This window comes from Numenius arquata, chromosome 8 (assembly GCF_964106895.1).
Source record: "Numenius arquata chromosome 8, bNumArq3.hap1.1, whole genome shotgun sequence".
Taxonomy (NCBI): domain Eukaryota; kingdom Metazoa; phylum Chordata; class Aves; order Charadriiformes; family Scolopacidae; genus Numenius; species Numenius arquata.
In genome coordinates this window covers 7,440,259-7,458,060 of record NC_133583.1, presented here as the reverse complement: position 1 = coordinate 7,458,060, position 17,802 = coordinate 7,440,259, and the positions used below count along the sequence as shown (strand labels likewise).

General features: G+C 41.8%; 1 protein-coding gene across 1 annotated transcript in view; it reads right to left on the bottom strand.

Annotated features, from left to right (window-relative positions):
- MAGI1 (membrane associated guanylate kinase, WW and PDZ domain containing 1) overlaps nucleotides 1–17,802 on the bottom strand; it is a 358,453-nt gene that overhangs the window by 149,459 nt on the left and 191,192 nt on the right. The window lies entirely within an intron of this gene.

Here is a 17,802-nt window from a genome sequence, read left to right as displayed (position 1 = left end):
TGGGCTTACAAATAAATAACACAAATTTCACAGGAACTTCTAAACAGCTTCATAGCAAAAGAATTCTAAAAAGTCTGGCAACCAGTAAGCCTACAAAGTAACTTTTTTTTTTTTTAAATTTTTATTCTTTATTATTAAAAGAACTGTTTTATGATCACTTAAATCATTGTCATGTGGGCTGACCCTATGAATACTAGCCGAGCTGTATATTGCAGTGTATTAGTTTTTTTCCAGCCGGGTGACAGAGTTGTTTGCTGTTTGATCCAGCCACATTCCATATCACAAAGAAAAAAAATAAATGGTGAGCATGAACAACTTGGCCCAATGCATGGGAAAGCAAACTTTTCCCCCAAAATACTTTGCTTTTATTGATTTTGAGACTGAAAAAATTGACTTCCACAGCTTTTTCTTTCCATGATTTGGATGATCCCATCACGGTGACAATATCATGAGTTTATCCTTCTCATTTTCCAAAAATCTGCACTGGAAATTAAGGTCTGAGTATTGATAACACCCTGTGGTGATTTGAGCAAGAATTTCATCTTGCAGACTGGACGTTGCTACAAAAAATTACATATTAACTTTTTCGAGATTTTTTTTCAATGAACTAGTCAAATTCTTCAAACTTTCCAGCATTCGGTTGATCAGCATATCCATGTGCTCAGCATGGCACATGGGCAGACATTATTTTTTGTCTTCTTTTTAACTTCAATATTACAGTCTTGACCCAATACAGTATCATTTTTGCTTCCCATTTTCCAAATAAGCCTTTAGACTATCTAATATGGCATGTTATTTAGGAAAGCTAATTTAGGTGATGATTAGCCACTGAATCTATTGTAAAAACATAAAAAGTACACAGGCATGATTTAAATGTTAAATCCCATTTTGGTATTAAACCACTCAGCTTCCATTTGACAGTACAACATTCAGAGAAACAAATTTGCCTTTATCTATAATTATATGCACGCATTTACAACAAATAAATATTTTGAAAGATATTTCTTGGGAAAACAATCTTGAGACAAAACAATGTTCGTATCAACCTCTGCCTTGTTCAGAGGAGGTAAAAATGGTATTTTGAGGTACAGTTCCCAGGCAGATTGCATACAGCACGGCTGCTTCAGAATTTGCAGGCTCTCTGTTTTTTTTGAGAGAGCTCTCACTTCTTTCATCTCAGGAAACAGACAAGCATTTGAACTTAATGGCCATGAAAATGATGTGGCCAGAAGCGTATACACCGCCAAGAACTAAATGTTACATTGCCCAAGCATCTCTGAGTCCCAAAGACAGACAAGTGGCACTTGCAGGCATCACTGGCTCTACTTCATTTTATTTTTGACCAGCCCTTCTTTTGTTTCAGTTTGCTCTTTTTTTTTTTTTCTCCTCCTTTTTTTACACATTCCCATTGGCTCAGAAAGCTTCTATACAGCCTCATCACAGGACTGGTTTTAGTATGAGAATATACAGCAGAACTGTCCTTTTTAATTTTAGCTTTAACAATGAAAGTCAGATTTCCAAAGCTCCAGCTACAACACTGTTTTGCCAAGTGAATATATTTTTTCCCTTCCTTCTAAAGGCAGCACCATAAAAGCTGCACTTTAATAATTACATAGTGCTTTTTATCCACCGATCCCAAAGAGCTTTTAAAAAGGAGCATGTCATTAGCCACCACTTACAATGCGAGAAAATAAGGCAGAGAGGAATGAATTCTCACCATTTGTATTTTGGGGGGCATGAGGAACTCTAATGCAGCTAGGACCCTACAGTGCCACGTCTACTATTTAATGCCGAATAATGGAGCGGTTTGCCTCAAAAAGCAGTCAATAATTGTGCAGCTCCACAGCACCACAAGCAAATTCAAGCCCCAGGCCCTCTCCCACCTCCCGGCTGTTCACTCTTGCTCCCTTCTTTGCAGCAGCTGGACCATTCTGGCAAAAAAAGACAGCAAAAAAGCAGGGAGCTGGTGCTGCAGCCAGTTTAGCAGCAGCCGCGAGTGCCCTGTGCGGGAGAAGAGCCAGAGCCCAGCTCCTAACATCCTGCACACCCACTGCAGGGGCTCTCAGGCCATCTCCACCACGGTCAGACCTGGGTTTTGGGGGATGGCCTCCCACCCTGTGCCCTTCCCATTGCCCAGGGGACACAGCTGCCTTGCCGGTTGTCACAGCCTGATGCACTGGTAACTCAAAAAAGTCTACTAGAGACTGATGGGAGTCGGGCAAAAACCTGCCTTAAGTAGAGTGTTGCCTTTCTGCTCCTTCACTCCTCCTGTCCTTTGAGGAAGATAACAGATCAGCAATTACAGCAACCGAGCAGTGCCTGTGCAGTAGGCACCGTCTATACATTACTTGCCATGGTCATTGTTACTATGGGTCAGCTGCAGAATGCTGAAAAAGTTAGACTGATAAATTTAATATCAGGTGGCATTTAAGCTGCTGACAAGCCTATTAAGCCCACTGCGCTGTAGGATGCTGGTACTTAATTACTGAGATGGTATCGGACCTCACAGTCAACGTAGTGTGGTACATATTTGGCTTGCAAGCAGATCCCAACAAACCTTTTTTAATAAAACTTTAAGGTAGAGAAGCTTTGAATACAGGAGCTGGTTTAGTTCTACTGCTGCATAGAGTTTGGGCAGGCTGCAGACTCTGTCAAAAAGCAGCAGAGACCAAAGGAGTGACCACACCAGCTCCTACAGCATTTTTCCAGAAAGCAGGATTATTCCTTGCTGTTGCTACATGTAACATTTTGAAGTTTATCTTTTTTTTTTTTCCCCTTTTTCTTGAAACACAGCCAACACCTAGCAAAATAGCTCTTCAGAGGGCAAAAATAATTCTCAGGATTGAGATAAACTGCAGAAGGACATGCCAAAAGTCCAATCACTGCACCCAGCCCTAACACTCTCCTATTAACAGAGCTTGCAGTATCACAGGCCATGGCATTTTCTCAATCACCGTTTTTAAGGAGATAGATAAACCTACAACTGCAAAGCGGTGGTCCAGACCACCACTGCCACAAGTCCCATCATGTAGAGATGGGATTTGGCAAACTTGACTGGTACAAATCACAGAACCACAACTGAGAACCTCTGTTTCTTATTGACTAGATGCATCAGGATAAAACCAAACACAGTCAAAACAGGGGGAAGGCATATGAGTCAAGGAAAGAAAACCAGAAGATTTTAACCCCACCGTGCTTTCTATTTCAAGCAAGAAGGTCAGACCACAAGTTCCTGAAGTACGCTGAAGACTCCCTGTAGGAAGAGTTCCAAGGGACTGGTCAGCAATATAAAATAACTAGGCTACAAAAATTAATAGTGTCAGGCTCATTTGAATGTGTATTTGTAAAATTCATTCAAAATAAGGAACTCCTGAGGGAAAGCTATCAAAAAATAATGCAATCAGATATGAGGTCAGGAAAGACATCAAAGGAGTTTAAGATTTCTTCCACTCCACCCAAGAATATCCAAAGAATATAGTTTCAAAGCCCAAGGCAAAAGTGCAATTGTTTGTTCAGGTGCTGGTCACATCCCACTTATTTCTGTTGCTGTAACAGTATTGCAAACCTCAAGCAGCACCAGCAAGGGCAGCTGCCTACCACCATATGGCAAATAGAAATACAAATAAATATACTATTGCTTTTAAAACACTTTTCTCAGGTTATAGACAGATGACCAGAAGAAACCGAGTTATCACTGGCCATGCATCAGCATCAAGAGCACCCCAGTACTCAAGCAGAGTATGAGCTTTTAAATAGCCAAAGTTTAAGACTTTAAACTAACTCATTTCATTTCGTGTTTGCTCAGAGCAAGGAGTGCACACATGGCCAACTACAGCAGCTCAGCTGATGAGCAGAAGCTCATTAAAGCCATTCCAGTCCAAGCAGTTGTGCTGTGCAAAGATATCCTTATTTTATGCTACCACTTGTTTTGGTAAACTCATTCTGTATCAGAAGTGGTGGTGTTTGGAACAGCGGAGAAGTTAGAAGAGTGAATTTGTTAAGCTCCATGAATATGGAGAAAAATTGAGTAAATTTGATACACTGGTAAAAGGAGAAAAGGGATCAGAGAACAGTACCATAAAACCTCATTAGGAAAGCACCCATGAGAGCCATCGGTTTGCACTATTACTATATAAAGACTTTTTGTTATAATGGGGATATCTGAAATAGTGCTTAGTGCAGTGGGACACGCTTTAACTTCACAAAGAATGTTACAACAGGCAACTATTTAATAAGGCTGCTAGAGGATCAGGTCAGCAGGTAATTCACCAGGAGTGAGTCACTTTTAAATATTATACTAAAAGAACACATTGAGATAATAACACCTCATTTACCAGCTTGCCCTTCAAGATGATTTAACACTAGTATCTCCTTTACAGTGAAGCAGACCTTTTATTAGAGAAAGGTCCTTCAATGTAAAGATCTCCCCATGGTGACAGCGTGCCATTTTGCAGCTAGAGATGCAAAGAATTCTACGTATAAAAGCAACATTTGGGTGGCATTAAAATATCCCCTTGCTTGAAAATTTAAGATTTGTGTGTCAGGTGCAGCCACAGCAGCAACGCCTGAAAAGCCTGTTTCATACATTCCGTTACAAGCTTCTGCTTTCAGTGAAAGTTTTCCAAACTTTAAATACTGTGGATTAAATAGTTGCGCTCTGCCCCTCCTTTACAGTTTGCTCTCAGTTTTGGGAGGAAGGTAGGACTTTGAAACTTTGTCTCGCCAAGGAACCATTACTAGTGATGGACCCCTACTTTCCTGGAGGTGGCTGAACTGATGAGAAGTAGTGAATTAATTCCTTATTTTGCTTTGCTTGCGTGCACGACTTTTGCTCTACCTATTGAACTCTTTTTATCTCAACCCACGAGTTTTCTCACTTTTACTGTTGTGATTCTCTCCCCCACCCCACTGGGCCAGTGGGTGAGCAGCTGCGTGGTCCCGGTTGCTGGTTAGGGTTAAACCACAGCAGTGCCCGAGAAGGAATGCCCCAAAATACAAGCCTACCAATACAAGGCTAAATTTTCCAGAAAGACTTCTGTTGGTATAACAAGCTCCCTAATGAAGTTGATGCTAACTCTTCCACTTCCTCTTATATAATTTGGAAATTCAAGTCAATCGAGCTTAGCTTGTTAGTCTTTCTTAGGACTCTCCTGAATCCAACAATATACTTTTAATTGTGTCACGGTACATTTCTTTATTTTAGTTAGGCTGGTGAAGCTCCACAGGCTAGTTTCTCTCCACCTCTTTTGCAGGGATCCTATTTACTCCAAACGCTGAAGCAGAAACTCAGCAACGTGATGTACTGAACGGACACCTTCGTCTGCAGAGAAGTGGGTTTTGATTCACCACGCGATGAACTCACTGATACTGTAGCACAGTGCAGCTCAAAATCAGACTGCACTGACTTGTCTTTGAGAAGCACAAGGAAGATGAATAGAGGTCACTAATATTTAGTCACCAAGACCTTTATAAAAGTCAGAATACTTGGACTGCAATGACCCAAAAAGGCCACTGAACTAATAAAACAGTATAATACATGAAATATGAGAAAGAGAAAAATGGGAAAAAATTGAAAGTGATCCGTCCAATCAAACGATGACTAAAGGAGCTGATAAGGAGAATTAAATGCTTTGTGTTGTACCCTAATAACCCAGAGAAAATCTGAAACTTCAAACAATAAGAACAGCAGGGCTCAACCTTTGTGTCCCTCAAATCACATATGACTAAAGATGAGTTCTCTCTAAGGGGTAAGCAGCTGCTTAATGGAGTGATGATAAAACAAGCTCAAGTATTCAAATTCCAGCCTCACTGTAGCTTTCTAGAGCCTTTCCAGTTTCCCAATGATTTGGCACAGTGAGAATACTTTCTGGGGCATTCATCTCTTTCACAAAAACATCATCTCATCAGCAGGTAATGTGTGACATCCTTGCTGGCAGTCCCAGGAGTGAAGGGAAGGATTTAATGAGCACAGACTCTGAATCACTTCCTGATTAGAACTCAAAATAAGTTGACTTCATCTTCACCAGAAAAGAAAAATAAAAAAAATTAAAGTCTTTGTGTAGAAAAGGCAAAGGACAGTTTTAGCTCATGCATCAGAATGTGGTAAACCCTTGATTTCCCTTAAGAGTTTAGGATGACAGATTACCATGTTAAAATATTGCCTTGTCAACACCAGGACACCAGCACTTCTCAACTAAACTACCTTCAAAACACACCTTTAACCAGCCATCGCTGTAGCACTGTGCAAGGAGCTTGCACTGCTATAGCCCAATCCCACCCTCTGCTACAGGAAAGGGCTTGGGTTCCTCAGACAGCCCATGCCTCAGGAGATGTCTCAACCCTCAGGCTCATTTTGTGGTCCATGGAAGAAAGAGGAAGAGGGGACTTTTTTTTTTTCCCCAGCTGCTTCCCCACCTTTATCAAGGGCTTGCATTCTGGTGCTGAATTGTTAGTGCACCATCAGAGAAATGACACACTATTAATCACCGCCACAGTGCTGACAAAGCGTGCGTTTGTAATAGCACCTTCTATATGACCACTATTCAGCCTGCTCCCCGTTCATTTAAACTAATGTAAAATATCAACATTAGAGTGTTTTCAACGCTAGCAATAAACCTACTAAAGGTTTCTGGTAAAATCTGTACCCAGAGAGGGTGCAAATAGGGGAAAAGAAAGGAGCAATATTACTTTTTTTCCCCAATATATCATGATTTCAGTAACAGCGTTCTTTCAGAGCTTTTATTTTTCTGTGTGCCTGATTCTCATCTTCAAATGCATTAAAAGACAGTGTCGTATCCCAATGAAAACAAACAACACACACACAAAAACCCCAAACAAATTAGAATTTCCAATCTACAATGGATCAGGAGTTTCCTCAGGCAAATGAAGAAAACAGTAACACTGCTAATTCCAGGTGGGATGCTACATCTGTTTGGGTAGGGAAAGCAACAAGCTGCTTTCAATACAGTAAGTGACATCTATAGCCACGTTCCAGTTGCTGACAGGACAACGTTATTCATCTAGCATTTTTTTTCCCCATTTCAGTACTAAAAGTTTTTAGAAAATATATGTCATTAAGCACTTAAAGCTGACTTTACACATTATTTTGTTGGGAATTTTGCCTCAAACTGCTGGGCCAACTATTTTTCTTCTTGGATTTCATTTTCCTAATACATCCTTTGAAAGCCTATTTAAAAGAAGAAAAATATTCAATCTCTTCCAAGGAAAGATGTGGGCGATTACGATATTTTATATCAACTAAATATTATGAAATATTTAAGAAAAGGTTTTACTTAAGTTACCATGGACTCTCCAGTTCATGACATTTTGATGTTAGCAGTTAATTGCAATGGTGAGCATTTATATTACACACACACGTCAAATATATATATCCCATGTAACTATGTCAATACAGGGCATATTAACATATTTTATGCAAGTATGCTAATCTTACTATCAGGACATACAGTGCCTGTCCCATGGGTGAAATCAGTAGGGTTGGGGGGAATCAACCCAAGGTTAAACTACCTCCCTGCCTCACATAAGCTTTTCTACTAAATCTGAAACATGATCAAGTAGTACTAACTGTCCCAAAGGAAAAGTTTCTTCCACCAGAAGGGGACAGATTTTGCCAAAGCACAACTCTCACAGGTAGGCCCAGCTTTAAAAATAAAGAAAGAAAATCGCTGTTCCTCCCTGCATTTCACTGGGCAAGGAAAAGCTAAGAAAATCCAATAGCTTTATTTTAGGGGAACAACATTAACTATAGCCATCGCTATCAGCTTCATCTCTAATTAAGTTGTGATAGAAATTCTGTCAAATCTATGCGAATTCAGAAACTTGCTTTAAACATGTTTTTTTCTTCCATATTTGCCTACAGCTGAGGTTCCTGAAAACATCCTGCACAGTCAGAGCTAGTACACGTTCAAATAGAGCACAACAGACCAAGGATATTTTCCCCACTTCTCCAGGTTTTGTTTTTCAACTAGAAGAAACTCAAATCTCGTACTTAAGGAGGAAAAAAAGGAAGAGCAGCACATTTGATCTGTTATCTTCTAGTAGTCAGCTGGAATTCTACTGGATATCATCAAGGGGAGAGGGGACAGAATCTTACTCATGTATGCAGAACAGCAACAACAGCTCAGGATTAGCTGCAGACAGAGAGACCATATAGGATTAACACAGTGAACCAGTCATCACGCTTACCAGAATATTCAAGAGCAAAATATTCAGAGGATTTCAGGGCAGGATTTAGCAGAATTTGACTGAAAATAGCACCATATTTTGAATAAGCTTTATTGAATACCACAGCACCCATGACTTAATGTGCATTAATTTCAGAAGCATTTCTTGTGTAACCATTTAAAGAATCACTGTCCTGGAAGGGATGGAAAGCTGTCAGAAAGGCCTCTATACACAACCTTCAAAGTGCAGGCAAGAGCCTCACCTGCAGCATATGAACTTTTAAATGACTGAAACGCAAGGTAAGAATTATTACTGTCAGACGCAAAGTCAAGAACCCAGCACCATTTAATCAGCTTCTGCTGCTGAATTAATGGCTTTCATTGCTGCTTTTTTCTTTCCACAACACTTTGACTGCTATGACAGCCTTACTTATGCTAGGGCTTGTCAATAACGGCAAAAAGGACACTCTAAGCTTCAAATTGCAGGTTGGATTACCTGCATTAGAAGAGTACATGAAAAAGAAAGAAATTCAACTGAAAAAGGCTTATTACTGTTATGGCTAAATCTAGGTCTGCAAGACTTCAACAGCAAGAGCTGAAGTGCTCCTGGAGCAGCTGCAGGTGCTTTTTCTCGCCAGCTCTGTAACCGTTTCTCAGAAGGAAGTGAAGCATCATTCTTGGATCTACACGGATACATCGTTGCTTCCATCTGACAGGAGCTAGCAGTAGGCAACGATGAGTAGAAACAAGCTGGCAAGGGGGAAAACACTCCCCGCTCTTCTGCACCACTGAGCGAATCCTTGCTCTCTCCAGAGCAAAGTTACTCCTCGATATAATTTCCCACGTTGCAGGAGGAGCCACACATCAACAAGCAACAGGTTCACAATCTGGCCCTTTACTGAGCCAGAGCCTCTAACAGAAAAGCCATTCACAGCAGACTGGAGCCTCCTGGGACTGAGCTAGACTTTGCATTTTGCCCATTTTCCCTTGTGTGCTGCAGAGTAGAAAATAAGCATAATTAACAATGTAAAGCTCAAGCTGCTGAACCTGGTAGTTCAATTTAAAAATGAGCTCCATACATTCATGCGATGTAAGTGTGTTAGAAGAAGCCTCATCAATCATCTGGGCAAGCATCGCCTTAAATTTAGATCCTTTATGGCTACTAATTCTGGCCGCTACACTTGTGAACCATTCCCATTTACATGCATGCAGACCCATACCCAAGTATTCAGAGCATAAAAAGGACAGTAAATAGATAGCACTGGTAACACTGTCGATGTCAGGGGATGCTGTAACCTACCCCAGCACGCGCGGCAGTAGTGGCTGGAAAGCACTCTACAAGTGCTACCCGCATCCCCAAACCATCACTCTCGTATCTGGCCATTCAGTAACTGCCTTTATTAATCTGCGGTCCTGGCCAACCTTTGAATAGACACACAAGTTTGGCCATATTACAGACTCTTGGTTTATTTTTCTAAACTCTTGTTGGCAGCTTACACAGCAGTAAATGATGGAAGGTGCACAAGGACTAAATCCTAGTTCACGGTCGACTTGGCCGTTCGTCCACAGACCAGGGATACACGGAAAGGCAGCTGCAATATGTGAAGCTGCTGCAGCCACTGGCCACACTTTACCTGTCCTGTGGGCAAATGAAGCTGATCACTCTTCAACACTATTAGCATACTGATATGTAAAATAAATAGATAAAATAAAACAAGCCTTGCATGCAAATCCCTCTGAAACTCCTGGGAAAAAACAGAAGCCCTTAGCAGTGCAACAGCGGGCACAGATCACCAGCTAAGTTAGCTCTAAAGGCAAATATCCCATTTTCACTGGGAGATGCAGTGTGCTATAATACGAATAAGGGACAAAGACCCCTTTCATTCTGCTGACAAATACAGTATAGCATGTCACAAATCACAAGAGGAGCAGACAACACAATGGCAGCAATTAAATGGGTGTCTTTTTATTGAGAAATACATATAATAAGGACAGATTATGTACACTCCTCCCCCCCCAAGCCTCCAAGAATGACATTGGCTAACATGGCTGTATTTAGGATGTTACTTCTGTTAGATAGAAAACTATCTTAAGGGGGGGTATATCCAGCCAGTGCAGCAGGATAGGCGCAAATGCAGAAATATTTTGTTTGGTTTTATACATGTTGTACAACCTGTTTATTGCAATTCACACACACCTTCTGCAACTCGTTCACAATTGATGTATTTTTGGAGAAGCTAAAAAAAAAAAAAAAAAACAACACAAATGCCCCTGTTTAACTCTCTCACTGCTGAATTTCAACTGGGACACCATCTCTGTCTCCTCCCTCCTTGCCCTCTGCCCTGCTGACCCAGCCTGCTCTTGGGAGATTCACCTCCCAGCCCTCACACCTGCTTAGTTTAAGGGGTGTTTTGCACAAAAAAAGGACCCTCCTGGTCCTGCTATGCCTTTAAGATGTGACCAGCCTCTCTGAGCCTGTCCCTCCTTGCTTGCCAGAGCCAGCACAGGGGACGGCTGCCCAGCTGAGCTCACAGCGGCCAGCACCTTGCCCCCAGCCATGACCCCAGGAGTGGAAACGCGCTCTGATTCTCACCTCGGGCTTTACTTTGGGCATGCACGGCCGTCTGGGGAGCAGCTACGTTTCTACCCCAGATGAGTGTGTCCCTTGCATGGTCTCCTTCCTGCCCCCTCCTCGGCTGAGCTGGGGGAGAACAATGTGGGGACAGACATTTAGCAACACCTGCTGTATCGCATTAATATGCACAGGGATGTATTGATGGTTTTTCCCATCCAACACTAAGACTGCATTGTTCGGGGCGATCCATCAGTGGATCGTGCCCCCTCCCCCCCCCGCCCCAAACGCGCCAGCCCCACAAGCCCCCTTCTGACATGTCCCCTTGTCTCCCAGCCCGGGCTGACGACCACGTTTAGGAATGCACTTCATTAAATCGGAGCTGCCCCGTTCCAACCTGCAATGCAGAGGCTGTACAAAGCGAGCGCCACGCTTCCTCCCGCATTTCTTTCAAAAGCCCCATTGTTCGGCAGGCATCTGGTCCTGATCTCAGCCTATTCGTGCCCATTGACCCCGCTTTTCGCAGCGCACCCGCTCGCCAACGGGCCTCACGTAAAGCCTGCTTGATGAATTAAAAGGCAGCACTAGCCATCTGTCCTCCCAGGCTGGGCTAAGGCTGTGCAGCTCCGCTCCGCAGCTCCCTCCCCATCCCCACAGCCTCCCGTTAGAACCCGCTCCCTCCTTCCACGCACAACCTGCAGCTGAGGAACCACTGGGTTCGCTCCGTAAACACAGACCAAGCTTATCGCATTTACTGCTTTTCATTTCTTACGGTAGCATCTAGGAAAGGAAAAAAAAGAGAGAATACAACAGAACATTCTCACTTGCCTGAGTCCTTCGAAATTCAAGCACAAATACAAGATTAATCCTTCCTTTGTGAGGTCTTGTCTTTAAGTCGTGGTATGTAATGATCCTCAGCACTGCAGCAGAGGGGAATAAAAAATGCAGGGATCATAAGCAGGGGGAGGACAGGGCTTACTTACATCAGGGTTTCTGCCACATGACAATAGGTTTGAGAGGGAAGAATAAGCTGGCAGCAGCAGCTGACAGTGCAAAAGGGAGAATGCAGAAGCCTGCCTTTTATATTATTGGTGACATTTCTAACACATGACAACAATTTCCATCTGTATTTAAGCTGGGAGTGTGAGGAAAAGAGCATTACATCACGACTCCTCTATTCCTAGGGGCTGTGGAATATGTAGGCCAGAGGGATTAAAAAGCACCTGTGTATGCTGGAAATCTGAAATACCACGAGGCAGATTTTTCCCCCCCCTCTCTTCTTTCTCCCTCACCGTTTTCATTTCCCTATCACCTTCACTGAGCTGCTGTTTGAGAATATGTCCAGGGAAGCGCAAAATGGTATTGTCCTAGTTTGCAAGGCACGGGAATGGGGGAACTGTGAATATGTATTTCTAGCTGTCTCTCTCTCCGTAGGAGATACAGCACTCATTTTTGCAAGCAATCAGACAGAATACAGAGCATCTTTCTGTTTTCTGCTGTGCTTGTCCCAAGGGCTTCGAGTTTCCCTTAAAGTACCAACTTTCATCTTCCTTTTAAATCTGCAGGGAATTTCAGTGACAGCAGCAATGATTTATTTTTTTTCCCTTTCTTTTACAGCCAACACATGCCTGTATCTTTTTAAAAGTAAACATCAAGAACAGGGGCCAAAGATATTTTGGAAAAAGCACTTGACTGCTTCAGAGCCAGCAGGTGTCCGTCTTGGACGCTTTCCACATATCTCACAGGACAGGATTGCTTAGATGCAGTACTGAAATCCCAGGGGACTCCAGCCTCGCAAGGAAACCTGCTCCCCCACAGCTTAATAGCAGCTTCGCAGGGCTCCACCGAGGCCAGCAGGGATGTGTGGATCCGAGGATAGGTGGACCCATCCACCCCACGGGGACAGCACCCACCACTGCTGCTCTAACAAGCAGAAGTTTTGAACCACACCAGCGAGCAGCCATCGCTTGCGAAGCAGCCGAGTACAGGTGCGGACACAGGCGACGGCTCACAAGTTCACAGCCCATGTGTGCAAGGGCCAGGCAACGTAAGGAGAATACATCATCTCTTTGTTCCACCACCAAGCCCAACAGTGCAAACACAGCGACTGCTCTTGCTGAAGTACCCGATCCCCAAAAGTGTTTAAACTGGGCAGGGGCAAAATGCCACCAAGAGATAGCAAGCCTTACATTACCTTTAGAAGAGAAATAGCCACACACAAACAGGAGAATGGCCTGATTATTAATAGATAAAACAGTCGTCATTTTATGGGACATAAATATTTTCATGAAAACACCATCTGGCCCAAAGTGATGGTCCATTATGTGTCTCTTCTTCAAAAAGGAAAGATAAAAATTCTTTGCTCAAGATTGACCTTCCCCATCTTTCAACAACAGCCTCATTGAGTTTTAAGCTGTTCTTTGGGTATGTGTCCAGTCAGCTCACAGTCCCCTTGGGAAGTCCAAAGCCTGGGATAATGATGAGTTTAGAGTACTGGATACGATAAATTTGAAAACTGCAATATTAAAATAAATAACTCTTAATTCCTCATCCCTCCTCTTCACATCCACAAAATACAAAAATCTGCACCAGCCAGACCGAAACTCTCTCACCAGATGATACTTCAATGAGGCAGCACCTAAATGGGACATGCCAGAAAAAAACCCTCTTTATTAAAAAAAGAAATGGTGCATTTTACTTTACATTTATTCAGAGACGCAGCTCCCCAGTCTTTTATGAAACTTTCTTCATAAGATTTAGAAGGGGGGAAAAGGAAACAATGAAATGACTTATTTTTAATCTGGGGTTTAAAGGCTTTTTCTCTTTCCAAAAAAAAGTCCCACACACAAAGAAAGAAATTCAATGCAAACCTCTGTTTCTGTATCATGAAAGCCCCTTCGAGCACCAGAGTAATCAATTTCTCAGAGCTTGTGTGGTCTCCAGCAAAAGCCAAAGAAGGTATTTAAGTTTATACAGCCTTCAGCATTTTGAAGGCTTGCTTTTGAAATACGACATGTTTAAATTTTATATCTTTTTTTACAGTTAGTTATGTCTTAAGAAAATGGTTACTGTCAGTAGAAAAAAACAGAAACAAAAGAGAATAAATGAAATTCAACCTGATTTTGAGCTGCTTGCCCATTCTAAAATCAGAGTTATTCAAAGTTGCACCATGGAAACTGTTACAATCACAGTTATAGCACCTTACATTATATTATACCCAGTCTTATTTTAGCATCAAACACTTTGGTTCATTCTAACAAAGAAAAAATATTAAATAAGAGTGCTGCTCCAATGTCAAGCACCACCAGATAAGCATCCACACAAATTTACAGGAAGAGTAAAGCAAATACTTTGTCAGATGCGAGAGAACTTGAGCAGAAAGTCAAAGGCAAACCATAAATCACTCAGGATGGGGAATGGAGTCTTTGTCCTTACGGTAACCCCAACTTCCCACCATGAAAGGAGACCATCTTGACACAAGATTTTACAGCTGGGATTTAACTCACAGGGTGGAAGAAGTGTGAGATAGAGCACTCTTGTAGGTAGGAACAAACTTCTCCAACAGACTTCTCAATCTTTCATCAGTACATTTTGGATCCAATTCACTTACCATGTGGGAACAGCAAATGGGGAACAAACTGTGAATTCAAATAACTGTAAACTCAGCAAGATGTGGAAATAAAACACAGATGGTGCACTTCAGATTAAGGGTCAGCGTTTCAGCGTCGCTTTCCACTTTTACATTGTGATAGGTGATGTATAACAACCACCTCCTCCTCGAGACAGCGCTCTAATTAAACCATGACTCACTTAGGAAAACAAGGAGCCAAGTGATACCTCCACAGAAGCCTCCCTGCCAGTTGAGAGGAGCTAAGGTTACTTTATTAAACTGCGGCTCATAGTTTTGCTGTTTGAGGATTAACGTTTGGGAGTGGAAGCTGTCTCTGGCTGGACAGACACAGCTGAAAAAAGTTTCTTCAGCTTTTCCAGCTCCCAGGGCTGCTCCGCCTGGCAGAGCTGTGCCCAGTACCCATCACAGCCGCTGCCACGGCACCCACTTGGTCCCCTCTTCATCACCTACATCTCCAGCAAGATTTTGCAGAGGCTGCTCTGATACCTGTTTGCAAAAGCCAAGAACCCAACCACTGCTGGCAGCATTACCCTGTACCAACCCTTACAAACTGCCCCGTACTAACACACCTCTGGAGGTCGGCATCGTGCTTGCCTGAATGTTAGGTTCATTTTATTCTCTAAAACTGATTTTATCCTAAATCTGAGGAATGGAATTTAGGATGACTTTAATTCTTGCTGTGAAGTATTAATCGCATGCCCAGGGCCCTCTAGGAAAGGGTCTGCTTGTAAGCACAAGTTCAAAGAAAATATAAAGGAGTAAATACAGATTAGATGACAGAAGAACTATAAATCTATAGGAGCTTGAAATGCCAGATAGAGAGGAGCAGTAATGATCGTAAGGTGACTATTACCTTCAAAATATGCCAGAGGTTGTTTATCAGATCAGAGTTAATGAGGGAGAAATCTAATAGTACTATAATATTAAATTTACCATTTTAATGGTATCATCAATGCTCTATAATGTGGGCAATTTACAGAATGTCTGTCAATGCGATTCTCCAGTGAGGTCAGTTACACAGGAGCAAAACTATCACATCTCATCAGTTGTTCCCTCCTAGAAAACACTGGGTGTTTTGCAGAGGATTGCAGAAGGCTGAGATAGCAAAATATACTTTTATAACTATTGGAATGTGAATATGGGAAAGATATTTATGAACATTATAGGATGTTTACATTCCTGAAAGAAATGCTCTGTCCAGCTCGGCCCCACTGTCCACTCCAGCCTTCCTGCTTCTGCATTGCCATTTAGTGTCCTGCTGGGTTTTCTTCAACTCTTTTATGCACCTTGCAACACTTGCTCCTTTTTCCAAAACCTTACATACCTGGATTTAGAAAGAGCTGAAAATAACCTCACTATTCGAGTACATTTTCAGCTCTCATGTATTATCCCCTTCTGAACAAATTAAAACACAAAAATACCCCACACCCTAGAAAAGCATAAAAGTAAGGGCTCAGAAACTATCAGGTAAATGAAAAGGGTCAAAATATCCAATTTCAAGTTTTTGATTACTAATTCAAGATCTGTGAACAGTAGGAGATGGTAATGCTGCATTTATAAATATCCATCTCCTCAAGTATTCAAGGAAGAGTTTGCTAAAAGCAGCAGCTTCTTAATTTGGAGTTCCTCTTTCCTCCATCACCTGCCCCAGCCCCTCAGTTCCGAGATAACACCAGTTCAAATTCCTAATGCAGCGAAGATTGCCTGCACATTTTTAGCATATGACACTCTCCCATTAAGTAGATTTAAATTTGGCAGAAAAATCTATACTGTAGTGGCAGTATTTGAGTTGCCATGATGGCCCGAGATAAAAATGAAGTATCATCAATTTATCTAATAAGCAATATTGCTTCTTCCTTCAGACCTCCTTTTATCAACATCAACATTTGTTTACTGTTTTTCCCCTGGTAAATGAAGTATTAAACCTGAAGTTTAAAGAAAAAGCACAGGTAGTGAATGAATTACGAAGTAGGTAATATAATTCAGTGGCAGATGACACTTCCAAGGGTCTTTGGTGGTTTTTTTTCATCTCCAGCCCCAAAAAGACCCTGCAAGTAAAACAGCTAGATTGCTATCCACCTGATTACTCTGTGCTACATGTCTCGTTTTGAAGATACATCAGCTTTTCAAAGAGCCATTTATTAAACATTTCCATTTAAATAATAATTTTCACAATGCTCAGTGAAACAGATGTATTCCCTCCTAAATCACTAATTAAGAGTGGCCTGGGACATTACAAAGCCCTTTAAAAGGAATTCAGGGAACTAGTGTCCCCCTTAAACAAATCTGTTTTGGCAATGACCCAGGTAATCTTGACTTCATAGCTCAAAGCTCTAATTATTCAAGAGGACATTATAAAAAAAGGATACATCTAGACCTTTATGACTAATAGGAAAGATTTATTTCTCCTTCAATAGAGGCAGAACTAGGAATATTTGTTCTATTTTTTCTGCCTTCTTATTCACTGGGGGTGGGGGCAGGAAATCAATGAGGATTAATTTACAGAGTTATTCCTAGTAAAGGTACTGGGTACGACTCTCCCCAAAGAAAACCAGCCAGCAGAATCTAAACAGCTTTATAAATGATTACCCGGCTAATCTCGTCTCTGCTGAAATAAAGAGAGAAAGGATTTAGAGGACAAATACAGCATGCTTTATGTGAAGAAGCATGGTAATGTTAAAAAAAGGATAATTGTTTGAAGACGAAATGTAGCAAGTCTGCAACCCCATCAAACTGTCAGGAGCTTGCATCTGCCGTTGCCCTCCTGGGCTCAGAGACTGTCACAGCAGCAATATCTGCATCTGGGAATCACACAGGCATTTCTTCCTCTGCAATGCCACTGGTTTTGCCCATACTACATTGTGGGTACCGCACTGGGCCAGCACAATATCATATAAATAGGATTTTCAGGTGTCCGCTTTTACTTTTCAGTAAGTTTTTGTACTAAGATTTTGTACTGAAATCTTAGACAAAAGAAGCATGAGACTTTTCTAACTGTGAAACCACCATTCAAATCAACACATCCAAGCACAAACATACCTGTACAGAGCGATGGGTGCTTTCTAGAGAGGGTTAATCATGAAATATCAAATGTGCATCCCACATGCAAATAAAAGTGGCAGAACAGGTTAAAAAATGGCTACGCATTTCATTTTTCCTCATTTTAAACTGTTCCTTTTGCCTGGAACACTCATTCTGTTGGCTTGTAGCATAATCAATAGGCTGTAAACCTTGAACAGATACATGGAGGTTGTTGAAAAGAAATCAAACCACCTCAATGAAATCAAAAACTGGGACACCACAGTCATTGCAAAAGATCTAATCAGGACCCTGGGACAACGTATGAAAAATCTGGATATAAGGACACCTATCACCTTTGGCCACACACTCTTCAGCAGATTTTCATTCCATTACTT